The following is an 11,663-nucleotide window of genomic DNA, read 5'->3' as shown; positions in this document are numbered from 1 at the left end:
CGAAGAGATGCGGGCGAACGACATGCGTACCTGATCCTCAATGCTGGCGCTGCTCTCCAGGCGAGCCGCGACCTCCTCGACGATTCCATGCCATTTGTTGCACGCCAACTGAATACGCCCCCAATGGTTCACCATCGCCTTGGAGCCGCGCTGCATGTAGACGCCTTTGAAGTACGGGTCGACGAGCTTCCGCTCGTCGAACTCGGCCTTGATGTGGTCCCAGTACATCTCGAAGCTCTGGTTCATGCCGGTGGTCGGGTCGAGGCAGACGACTTTCCATGCTTCGGCGAGGCATTCCTCCTCCTTGGATGTCCACTTGATGCGCGTTTCGCCTGTCCTAGCCGCCCGCTTCTTCTTCTGGCGACCCTTCATCGGATAAGGAGCTGGCTCCTCCTCCTCCTCGTCCTCGTCCTCCTCCTCGGGTTCATGCGCTTCATGCGCGTCCTCGCCGTAGACGTAGCCGAGCTCGGCCTCCATGTCGCCGCTGAGATCCACTACCTCGTCCTGGGTGGCGAACCCGGGAGACGCGGCGGCCGCGGTCGATCCTGTCGCGATGATGTCGTCCATGTCGGCTCTTGTGTCGTCCGTGTCGCCGAGGTGCGAGAAGGGCAGCGGCCCACGGCGGAGATGGGGCGTCGGTGTGGACGCGTAGGCGGCGGGCGGCGAGTAGTTGTATGGAGGGTACTGCACGCCGACGAAGGCGGGCGAGGATGTGCGCGTCGCGGGGTGGCCATGGGGGAAGGTCACGTTTGGGTTGAACCCCCCGTGCGCGTCGCCGTCGGTGTAGCCGGGCGACGACGACCCCATGAAGATCCGACGCCTTGCTGTCCCCAGGGCGCGTACTGTGCGTGGCTGAGGACGGGTGGATTCATCATCCCCGCGTGGTCGACCGATGAGGAAGACGCCGCCGCACGCGACGCGTTGTCGCGGGCCTTCTTGGCAATGGCCCTGTTCCGCCGGTCGGTGGTGACTGCGTCGCGTCGCTGAACTTCCACCCTTCATTCGGCGTTTGACATGCTCGGTGGCTTCGATGGCGGCGCCCTCGACTTCCTCTGCTTCGTCTGGGCCACGGTGCCAGTCGTGGTTGCCGCCGCGCGCGGCATGGCGTCAAGAAGCGGCGGGAAAAGGCTCTTGGGTCGCCGCCAGGACGGGTCCACATGCCTTTTTCGCTTGTGCCGGCTCCCCAAGAGTCCCCCAGGGCGCCGGGTTCGGCCTAAGTCCGCCGACATCAGTTTTGATCCGAGCCGGCGAAAAACGGACTTCTGGGAACGCGACTGGGCTGTTTTTCTGGCGTCAACGCGGTAAAATCGCTTGAGGAAGGCCTATTGGAGGCGCGGCTGAAGATGCCCTCAAGCCCAAGCAAAAGTGATCGTGGTGAGATCAAGACGAAGTTGCAGATGTTTCCATCTTCAAAAATTATCTACGAGACCCGTGAATGTAATCGCGAAGCACATACGCTCGCAAAAGCTGCTGCTACACATTAGATTTTGGTCGCCATCTTTGGCTTACTAGTACACCGGCCGGACCTCATTTGTATCCCATATGACTATCGATTTTGAATAAAGCAGCTTTTACCCTTGAAAAAAGTCCCTAACTAGAGTGCGCCGCGGAGATGGTTGCCGAGTTGGATTCTTCATCTCAACTGATTCAAATCGATCTTCCTCGTCGATCACCAAAGGTAAGCCGATCTTCCTTATCAATTAAGACTCGGATTCCCACAGCTCCCTCCACAAACCCATATTCCAGGTCAGAAATCGCTGGATTGGCGGCGATGGGCAGCAGGCTCGAGAAGACTCGCTCCTCTTCGTCGTCTAAACGGCGACGGCGGCGGAACTATGATTGCGCGGAGAGCAGCCGGAAACGGCGGCGGCGGAGTTCTGATTGCGCTGAGAGTCCCATGACTCGGCGCAAGCAGCACCTTTATTTGGCGATGGATGACTGGGAGGAGGGCTATCACATATATACAAGCTCGACGCCGATGAGATCTACTCAGGAGGATTGCACGAGCTTCCCCAGCCGGCCGCCGCCCGGATATACTCGTCGGTCCATGGCCCCAAGGATTTCGCTGCTCTGGGTACCAACATCTTTGTCACCCTCAACCTTCGTTACTACTTCGACGACGACGATGACGCTCCCGCTCCCCCAACCATCGTCTACAACACCAAGACCGAAGCCCTCTGCGTGGGCCCGCCTCTAGAATGCAGATTTTGTGAGCTTATGCACCCAGGCCTCACTATCCTAGGACTCCAATGTTGCTTTGAGATCTGTGCTACACAACTACCTTATTACATGGAATTTTCTTTTTTTTATTCCTCTCATATAAAACATGTCTTGAACTTCAAACTTTGCAGTACAACATAACTTTATAACTAGAATGTGAGATAAAACTTTCAGATTTTTTTTATCCGACATAAATATGAAAAATAAGATTTTTTTAATCAAACAAATCTCATTTTGTATATTTATGTTGGACCAAAAAATCTGTAAGTTTTATCCCACATTCTAGATAGAAAGCTTTGTTGTGCTGCAAAGTTGAAGTACAAATATATGTTCTATATGAGATAAACAAAAAAGAAAAAATTATTTGTACGAACCGTGATGCAGGAATGAGTGGTTGGATAAAGAATATCCGGGTGCATAGGCTCTAAAACATGTTTTCGCCCGCCTCTCCCGTCCGGGATCCCTGCCTTCTTGTTAGACTATGTATAGCTTCTGTACTTATGTACGTATATTGTACGTATTGTAACACATCCATTATATATAATGAGATAAGCCATCTCTAGAGGGTTGTGCTGGTTCCCCCAAAACTTATTGTCTTACATGGTATCACGCTAGGTTACGATCGCTTCCGCTTCCAAACCCTAATACCCGCACCGCCGCCGCAGCCGCCGCCGCCTTCACCGCCGCCATGTCGAGCGCCGCCACCACCGGTTCCACTGCTGCGGGGTTCCTCCCGGCCTCTCTTGCGGCTTTGCTCAACCTCCCGCTCGATGCCGTCGCCGTTCCGGCTCCGATCGAAACCAGGAGCATCGGCTTCGTCTACTCCACGCCGCCGGCGCCCTCGCTTGGGCGCGACCTCGTGGTCCACACCGCGGCGCCGCCGTCCGCTGCGGACTCCGCGGGCGTCGTCCCGCCGCTCCTGCCGCAAGCGGATCACACCGCCCCGTTGGCGGGGTTGGCGGCGTCCGCCCCGGCCGCGGGCCTTGCGGCGTCCGACCCGGCCGCGAGCTTTGCGGCGTCCGCCCTGGCTGCGGTCCCGCCTCCTCTCGCATCGGCTTCGGTGCCTCCGGCTGCCTCCATGGTGTTTGCACCCCAGGCAGCCCCCTCGATGGGATCGTCTTCGCCGCCGCTGTTTCACTTCGGTCATCTCATCACCATCAAGCTCTCCGCCGACAACTACATCTTCTGGTGTGCGCAGGTTCTCCCGCTCTTGGGGAGTCACTACCTGCTAGGCTACGTCGACGGATCGCTTCCCTGCCCACCCGCACTGGTAGACAGCGTGCACGGTCCGGTCTACAATCCGGCCCATCGCGTCTGGACGGGGCAGGACCAGGCGAACCTCTCCTCCATCCAGGGGTCGCTCTCGCCGGCAGTTGCCGGACTTGTTGTCTTCGTGAAGACGTCTCATGAGGCTTGGACCATCCTTGAGCGAACCTTTGCAGCGCAGTCCCAGGCTCGTGTCTCTGCACTCCGTCGTCAGCTTGGAGAGTGTCAGAAGCTTGACTCCACCGCCACTGAGTTCTACAACAAGGTCAAGGGCCTCGCCGACACATTGGCCTCCATTGGACAGTCCCTCACCGACTCCGAGTTCAACTCGTTTATTGTCAATGGTCTTGATGAGGAGTATGATGCCTTAGTCGAGATCATCAACGAGCGGGGCAACTCGACACCCATGCTGGCACACGAGGTTTTCTCTCGGCTCCTTCTCACTGAGCAACGGGTTGAGACACGCCGCTCCAGGGGCACTGGCTCCCTCTCGGCCAACGCCGCCACCAAGGGTGGCCGCTCTTCTTCATCACCCCGGTCTCCCTTGGGTCTGCCACCGTCGCCCGCCTCGGCCCCCCACCTACTGCGACCTTACCGGGGGCTGGCGGTCCACGTGTGTGCCAGCTTTGTGGCCGCGATGGGCACTGGGCCTCCAAGTGTCATAAGCGCTTCCAGCGAAGCTTTCTTGGTCTTGGCAATGACGGCAAAGATACACACAACAATGCCCGTCAGGTCGCCATGGCTGATCGTCCCGCGCTGCAGAAGCAACAGGGACACACTCAGTCCTACTCCATCGATCCACACTGGTACATGGACTCTGGGGCGACAGAGCATCTGACCAGCGAGATGGGGAAGCTTCACACTCGTGAACCCTATCATGGCTCCGACAAGATACACACCGCCAATGGAGCAGGTATGCACATCTCTCATATTGGTCAAGCATCTCTTCTCACTAGACATGCCAATAGGAGTCTTCAGCTTCGCAATGTTCTTCGAGTTCCATCTGTGACCCGTAATCTTCTTTCAGTTCCTAAACTCACACGTGATAATAATGTGCTTTGTGAATTTCACCCTTTTGATCTTTTTATTAAGGATCGGGGCACGAGGGACATTCTTCTTAGTGGGCGGTTGTGCCAGGGCCTCTACCGTCTGGAGCATCCTGGCGTCGCCCGTGTTTTCAGTGGAGTTCGGGTCTCTCCGTCACAGTGGCATGCTCGTCTTGGTCACCCGGCCACACCTATTGTCCGTCATATTTTGCGTCGTCATGAGCTTCCTAGTTTGTCTAGTAATAAAGATGTAGCAGTGTGTGATGCTTGTCAGCAAGGGAAGAGTCATCAACTTCCTTTTTCAGAGTCCAGTCGTGAGGTGAAACATCCTTTAGAACTTGTGTTTTCAGATGTATGGGGTCCTGCTCAGACTTCTATCAGTGGTCATAATTACTATATCAGTTTCGTTGATGCTTATAGTCGCTTTACCTGGCTTTACCTTATTAAACGTAAATCTGATGTGTTTGATATTTTTGTTCAGTTTCAAAAACATGTTGAACGTCTTCTCAAGCACAAAATTGTTCATGTCCAGTCGGACTGGGGGGGCGAGTATCGCAACCTCAACTCCTTCTTTCAGTCGCTTGGGATAGCTCATCGTTTAGCATGTCCACATACACATCAGCATAATGGTTCAGTCGAACGTAAGCATCGTCATATTGTTGAAACTGGTCTTACTCTTTTGGCCCATGCATCTGTTCCGTTTCGGTTTTGGAGTGATGCTTTCACCACTGCATGCTTTCTCATCAACCGTACTCCCACTCGTGTTTTAAACATGAAGACTCCCATTGAGGTTCTCCTTAATGAACAACCTGATTATATCTTTTTCAAGGTATTTGGGTGTGCTTGCTGGCCGCATCTTCGTCCATATAATAAGCGCAAGCTTGAGTTTCTTCTAAGAAGTGTGTTTTTCTTGGCTATAGCTCTCTTCATAAAGGTTACAAATGTCTTCATGTTCCCACTAATCGTGTCTATATATCTCGGGACGTCGTGTTTGATGAGCATGTTTTTCCTTTTGCCAAACTTCCTGTGTCCACTGTCGAACCACCATCTCTGCATTCATCCTCTGTTGCTTCTGACCAATTTGATGATGTTGCATACTCTCCTTTGCTGTTACCTAACCATGGTGCAGGAACCGGACGTGGGGCTCGTTTGGAGCTGTTGGAAGATTCACCATCATCATCGCCGCCTTCTGATGGGCACGTCGATCGCCCTATGTTGCATGGCATCGATTCGCGTGCCCATGCATGGTCACCCGAAGAGCCCGTCGCGCCGAGCATCTCCACTGCTCGGTCCGCTACGCCAGCGACCGCCGAGTCTCCAGCGGCTCGGCCCTCTTCGCCAGCGGCCGCCGAGTCTTCAGCGGATCGGCCTGTCACGCCGTCTTCGCCTGCAGCTCGGGTCCGCGACGCCGTCCTCACGTCGCCTTCATCCGCGGATCGGCCCGCGACACCGGCCGCGCCACGGCCCACTATGCCGGGCTCGCCATCGGCCCGGTCTGTGACGCCGGCGTCGCCAGCTACTTCGTCTGCTCTGCCGGTTTCGCCGGTGGGCCGGCCTTCTTCGCCGACCGAGCCCGAGGCTACTGTGTCTGGCTCCTCGTCACCGGCTGACTCGTCAACGTCGCCGTCCTCCAGCCCGCTGCAGGCTGCTCCGTCGACCTCGGTGGTTCCTGTGTCCCGACCACATACACGCAGTCGCAGTGGCATTTTCAAACCTAAGGAACGTAAGGATGGTACAGTTGCTTGGTTGGCTGCTTGTTTGGCTGCTGCTGTTGCGGATCCATCTTCTGAGCCTCGCTCATATCAGGCTGCCCTGCGCATTCCACATTGGCGAGAGGCTATGGAGCAGGAGTTTCATGCTCTCCTTCGTAACAAGACATGGACTCTTGTTCCTCCACCACCACGGGTAAATGTTATTGACTTAAAATGGGTATTCAAAGTGAAGAAGCATTCGGATGGATCTATTGAGCGTTACAAAGCGCGACTTGTTGCTCGCGGTTTTCGGCAGCGCCATGGTCTTGACTATGAGGACACCTTCAGTCCTGTCGTCAAGCCTACCACTATTCGGCTTCTTGTCTCCATTGCTGTTTCTCGTGGTTGGTCACTTCGTCAACTTGATGTGCAGAATGCTTTTCTACATGGATTTTTGGAGGAAGAGGTTTATATGAAACAGACGCCTGGTTTCTCTGATCCTGATCGTCCTGACTATATCTGTCGTCTCTCCAAAGCACTATATGGTTTGAAGCAAGCTCCTCGTGCCTGGCATGCCCGCCTTGCCTCTGCCCTTCGTGCTCATGGGTTTGTGCCGTCCACTGCTGACACTTCATTATTTCTTCTACAGAAGCCAGAAGTCACTATGTATCTTTTGGTATATGTTGATGATATTATCCTTGTCAGCTCTTCTCAGTATGCTGCTGATGCTCTTGTCTGCTCTCTTGGTGCTGATTTTGCGGTCAAAGATCTTGGGAAGCTTCACTACTTTCTTGGAGTTGAGGTCACTTCTCGTGCTACTGGTCTTGTCCTTACGCAGAAGAAGTACTCCTTGGAGTTGTTACAAAGAGCGGGCATGCTGAAGTGCAAACCGACCACCACACCCATGCCGTCTACCGACAAGATAACAGCTGTTGATGGTGAGCTTTTGTCTCTTGCGGATGCCACAGAGTACAGGAGCATTGTTGGTGGACTTCAGTACTTGACGATCACGAGACCAGATATCTCTTATGCTGTTAACAGGGTTTGTCAGTATCTTCAGGCTCCCAGAGATACTCATTGGGCTGGTGTTAAACGCATTCTTCGTTATGTTCAGTTCACCCTGACATTTGGTATGCATATTCGGCCGACTTCCTCTCGGGTCCTTTCGGCCTTCTCTGATGCAGATTGGGCTGGTAGCCCAGATGACAGGCGATCCACGGGGGGTTATGCAGTATTCTTTGGCCCTAATTTGATCGCCTGGAGTGCTCGGAAACAGGCTACTGTGTCACGTAGCAGTACTGAAGCTGAGTACAAGGCTGTGGCTAATGCTACTGCAGAGATTATTTGGGTGCAGTCTTTGCTTCAGGAGTTGGGTTTGTCTCAACCACAGCCTCCTATTCTTTGGTGTGATAACATCGGTGCTACATACCTTTCTGCAAATCCAGTATTTCATGCCCGAACGAAACACATTGAAGTTGACTATCACTTTGTACGGGAACATGTATCACAGAAGCAACTCCAGATCAAGTTTATCTCATCTAAGGATCAACTTGCAGACATCTTCACTAAGCCTTTACCTCTGCCACAGTTTGAGGCTTGTAGACGCAATCTTACCCTTCTCAGTTCTTTAGAAAGTGGCTAAGATTGAAGGAGGGTGTTAGACTATGTATAGCTTCTGTACTTATGTACGTATATTGTATGTATTGTAACATATCCATTATATATAATGAGATAAGCCACCCCTAGAGGGTTGTGCTGGTTCCCCCAAAACTTATTGTCTTACACTTCTAGGCCGCCATGGCCGCCGGTGAAAAGCTATATGCCTTGACAACCGAGGTGCTCGGCTTGCACGCCTTGTTGTGGGCTCCCAGCAGCCATCCATGGAACCTACGGGGTGATGAGATGGACTGGTCATGGAAGAGCGAGCCATCACTGCCGTCGTGCAGTGGGCTGGACGTCGTCGCCTATGCGTTGCACCCGGACGGGCGCACCATCTTTGTGTCCACCGCCTCCGCTACCCATTCCTTCGACACCGGCAATGGCCTCTGGAAGGAGCTTGGGGACTGGGTGTTGCCTGCCGTTCAGAGGACAAGCCTACTTCGACGACAGCCTGGATGCATGGGTCGGGATTCATCACGAGGGCGAAGGGCACATTTGCTGCTGCCCGGTCGCCTCCCGCAGCGCCGCCGCCAGCCGGCCGCCGAAGCCGGACTGCAGGATGCTCAAGGAGAAGCTGTTCCGCCGCAACAATGAGGAGCCGTGGATGGGTGGCGGCCGGCACATGGATGCCACTCTCACCTACATGGGCCACAACAGATTTTGCCTCGTCGAGAACATCTTGCGGCATGAGAAAGTTGTCGACAGCATGCTCCATCTCACCTTGTTTGGCCTCAAGTATGATCGCGAGGGAGAGCTCCGGACGAAAGCTCGGCCCTGCACCAGGTCCTATCCGGTGTCCAAGAACACCATGCTGTTCTCTCATGCAGCATTCTGGATGTAACTAATTAGGACCTAAGTCACCTAACAACAGCTGTTGGTTCCTCTTGTAGTATGCATATTGATCGCATCGTACCCTCCTTCAAAACTCCTCTTTGTTTTTTACCAAAGCAACATTTTACATGTTCTAGATGGATGCCATCACACTCAAAATGCAGTTGCAGAAGGGTGTGGTCTCACATGCATAAAAGAGGAACCAGTTGTTTGCTGTTGATGCCAGTTCTCTTTCTCATGCATTTTGTTCGGCCGGTGCTTCCATGGAAACCACAATGGTGTAATTTATCAGGCTTTTTATGTGGATTAATCTTCAGTTTGTTCGAGTTTAGTTTGATGCCTCGACTCATGACTTTTTGTTTGTGTAGTGGTGTTCGTTTCATCAGCAACTCATTCTGGCTTCCCTGATTTATTAATTTTATTTGGTTGAATGTAAATTCTAGTTTTAAAATTTTTGGCTGCTATTTCACCAAAGCCAAGTTTGGCTTTAAAATGAACGAAAAACATAATCTTGCGAGAACCAAAATTTTGGGCTTGGGAAAATGGTTTGACCAGACCACAGTATGGTTCCTCTTGTATGCCCATCATCTCATAATTGGTGTTCTGGATGTAGTAGTTAGAACCTAATAGCATCTTCAACAAATCTCAAAATGGTTCCTCTTGTATGCATATTGACCAGACCACACCCTCCTTCTGTAACTGTATATTTTGTTCCTCTTGTAATTAGATCTTCTAGATTTCATTACTCAAAATGCGGTTATAGAAGGAGGATATGGTACACATTTGAGATGCTGGACAACACAGCGTCCGTGCTCAACGCCGCCACCACGTCAGGAACTGCCCTCGCCCCGGGTGTCCGCGCCGTCCTTGCCACGCGTGGCTGTGCTGTCTCGGGGAGACCTCGGCCCATCCCGGCGAGCTGCCCTAGCTCCGGTGTCTACGCAATCCTCGCCCCAGTGACTGCCATCTTGAGGACACCTCGGCCCATCCCAAATAGCAAACCATCACAAATGAGCAGCGTGCTTAAATATAAGATGGCAGGAACAAAATCACTTTAATTGCTTTGTCCATGTTTATCTCTTGTTAGCATTCCAAATTTCTTATCTGGAAACATCACTGAAATCATGGAGTCCAATATCATTCTTGACTACTCCCTCCGTTCCCAAATACTTGTCTTTCTAGAGATTTCAACAAGTGACTACATACGGAGCAAAATGAGCGAATCTACACTCTAAAATATGTCTACATGCATCCGTATGTTGTGTCCATTTAAAATGCCTAAAAAGACAAATATTTGGGAACGGAGGGAGTAGAAATTAGTGGAGTTGTAGATTTCGGTGGCACAACTGTTGGGTTTCGTAGTAATTTCAAAAAAAATTCCTACGCACACGCAAGATCATGGTGATGCATATCAACGAGAGGGGGAGAGTGTGATCTACGTACCCTTGTAGATCGACAACGGAAGCGTTAACTTGGTTGATGTAGTCGTACGTCTCCACGGCCCGACCGATCAAGCACCGAAACTACGGCACCTCCGAGTTCTAGCACACGTTCAGCTCGATGACGATCCCCGGACTCCGATCCAGCAAAGTGTCGGGGAAGAGTTCCGTCAGCGCGACGGCGTGGTGACGATCTTGATGTTCTACCGTCGCAGGGCTTCGCCTAAGCACCGCTACAATATTATCGAGGACTATGGTGGAAGGGGGCATCGCACACGGCTAAGAATATGATCACGTGGATCAACTTGTGTCTCTAGGGGTGCCCCTTGCCTCCGTATATAAAGGCTCAAGGGGGGGGGGGGGGCTGGCCGGCCAAGAGGAGGCGCGCCAGGAGGAGTCCTACTCCCGAACCTGGATGCTCATATTGGCTCCCCCCTTTCCTAGTTGGAATAGGATTCGCGGAGGGGGGAAACGAGGAGAGAGAGGAGGAAGGGGGGCCGGCCCCCTCTCCTTGTCCTATTCGGACCAAGGGGGGGAGGGGCGCGCGTCCCATCTATGGCCATCTCTCCTCTCTTCCACTAAGGCCCACTAAGGCCCATATACCTCCCCGGGGGTTCCGGTAACCTCCCGGTACTCCGGTAAAATCCTGATTTCACCCGGAACACTTCTGATATCCAAACATAGGCTTCCAATATATCAATCTTTATGTCTCGACCATTTCGAGACTCCTCGTCATGTCCGTGATCACATCCGGGACTCCGAACAAACTTCGGTACATCAAAATGTATAAGCTCATAATATAACTGTCATCGTAACCTTAAGCGTGCGGACCCTACGGGTTCGAGAACAATGTAGACATGACCGAGACACGTCTCCGGTCAATAACCAATAGCGGAACCTGGATGCTCATATTGGCTCCTACATATTCTACGAAGATCTTTTATCGGTCAGACCGCATAAAAACATACGTTGTTCCCTTTGTCACCGGTATGTTACTTGCCCGAGATTCGATCGTCGGTATCCCATACCTAGTTCAATCTCGTTACCGGCAAGTTTTTTTACTCGTTCCGTAATACATCATCCCGCAACTAACTCATTAGTTGCAATGCTTGCAAGGCTTCAGTGATGTGCATTACCGAGAGGGCCCAGAGATACCTCTCCGATAATCGGAGTGACAAATCCTAATCTAGAAATACGCCAACCCAACATGTACCTTTGGAGACACCTGTAGAGCACCTTTATAATCACCCAGTTACGTTATGACGTTTGGTAGCACACAAAGTGTTCCTCCGGCAAACGGGAGTTGCATAATCTCATAGTCATAGGAACATGTATAAGTCATGAAGAAAGCAATAGCAACATACTAAACGATCGGGTGCTAAGCTAATGGAATGGGTCATGTCAATCAGATCATTCAACTAATGATGTGATCCCGTTAATCAAATGACAACTCTTTGTCCATGGTTAGGAAACATAACTATCTTTGATTAACGAGCTAGTCAAGTAGAGGC

At 52.3% G+C, this 11,663-nt stretch overlaps 1 pseudogene; it reads left to right on the top strand.

Moving 5' to 3' along the window:
* Window positions 1–1,712: 1,712 nt before the first annotated feature.
* Window positions 1,713–8,727, top strand: LOC123154960 (uncharacterized; annotated as a pseudogene).
* The last annotated feature ends 2,936 nt before the right edge of the window (window positions 8,728–11,663 follow it).

Source organism: Triticum aestivum, chromosome 7A (assembly GCF_018294505.1).
Source record: "Triticum aestivum cultivar Chinese Spring chromosome 7A, IWGSC CS RefSeq v2.1, whole genome shotgun sequence".
Classification (NCBI taxonomy): domain Eukaryota; kingdom Viridiplantae; phylum Streptophyta; class Magnoliopsida; order Poales; family Poaceae; genus Triticum; species Triticum aestivum.
The sequence above is the reverse complement of the archived record's forward strand: the minus strand, read 5'-3'. Positions and strand labels throughout refer to the sequence as shown.